Source organism: Calypte anna, chromosome 17 (assembly GCF_003957555.1).
Source record: "Calypte anna isolate BGI_N300 chromosome 17, bCalAnn1_v1.p, whole genome shotgun sequence".
NCBI lineage: Eukaryota > Metazoa > Chordata > Aves > Apodiformes > Trochilidae > Calypte > Calypte anna.
Window position 1 is genome coordinate 8,545,547 of NC_044262.1, and position 1,430 is coordinate 8,546,976.

Genomic DNA, 1,430 nt, shown 5'->3' on the forward strand with positions numbered 1-1,430 from the left:
CAGAGGCAGCTTCAGGAGGAAAAACCCAAATTGCTCTCAGCTGCCCTGTGGTGTTTCGTGTTGCAAAGGGAAGTGTCCAGTGGCAGCTGCTGTCTTGGGAAGCTTTTCAGAACAAGTCCACTCTACAAGGACTACAAGATGACAAGTGTTGGGTCACAAGGGATGCTGTCCCTGACCTTGTTTCCAACCTTCTCCACCCTGTTGTTTAAATTTGAGCATGCAGGCTCTGATGAGACCAAATGATCCAGTTTGCAGTTCTCTTTCTGCTTCCACGGAACAGCACAGCATAAATTGCTTCTCAGAACAGTCCCAGCAAACCCTGTCCACAACCTCCACAGCCCTGGTGTTCAAAATGCCACCACAGTTCACAGAACCAGCTTGGATCCTTGTCCATTCTTACTTGACAAGGCTGTGATAGATGCAAGCAGCACAGTTCCCAAACCTGAGTGATGATTTCCAGCCTAGCCCTGTCCTTTCAATCAAGTCTTATCCAGCCAAATTTTTTAAGACACAAGCAGAAAAATGAGTGCATAGAACCTGCAGCCTGAGGTTTGGTAATGACATGACCAGAATCTGTTGGAAGACTGCAAAGTTAAGTCTCACAAAAACATCCAGACAAATTACTTAATTTCCATACAAATTCTCCTCTTCCAGAGTGTATGGACACTTCAAAAGACAAAAAGATACAGCAAGAATTGGGTTTTTTCTACTACAAATCAAGCTGTTTGAAGAATTTACATAAACAGGATGTAAATGCCAAACACAGAAGTGCAATAAAGTTTTAGTTTAGCTTTTGTGAGCATAGAATTGCAAGATACACACTGAGGCAGGGCCTGAAACTGACTTACCTGGAGATGTGTCACATAGTCCAGGAAATAAACATTGCTTTTTCACTCAAAGACTGAAATGGAAACCCAGGTTGGTAGCAGCTGATCTCAGCAGAATCCTGGTTGGCATCTTTAGGCTATAAATGATCCCTGAGCTCCCCCTGATTCAGCTGGGGCTCAACCCAGGCTGCTCATGTGAGCCTGGAACCAAGACAAAATATTCTGTGTGCTGAGAGGGGACAGCTGGGAGCCGAGGACCAAGGGCCAAGGGTGGGAGTGGGGTCTTTAGGGAAGGAAAGGGATCGAGTCAAGGGAGAGGGAAACTCAGCATCCCCAAAATGCCAGAGGAGCAGGGGAAGCAGTGAGCTCTGCAGGGCCTCTGGTGGCTGCGGCTGGGAAAGGCAGAGAGGATGAGGAAGGAAGTGGGGGGATTGTGTGAAGGGACTGGTTTGGTTGGGTTTTGTTATTTTTTTTTCTTAGTTTTCTTTTATAAGTTTCTTTTTGGTTGGTTGGGTTTTGGTTTCTTTTTCTTTTGTTTTCCGCTTTGTTTTCCCAAATTATTTGGAATCAATTTCTGAGGCTTGCAGGGAATTTAACACAGAG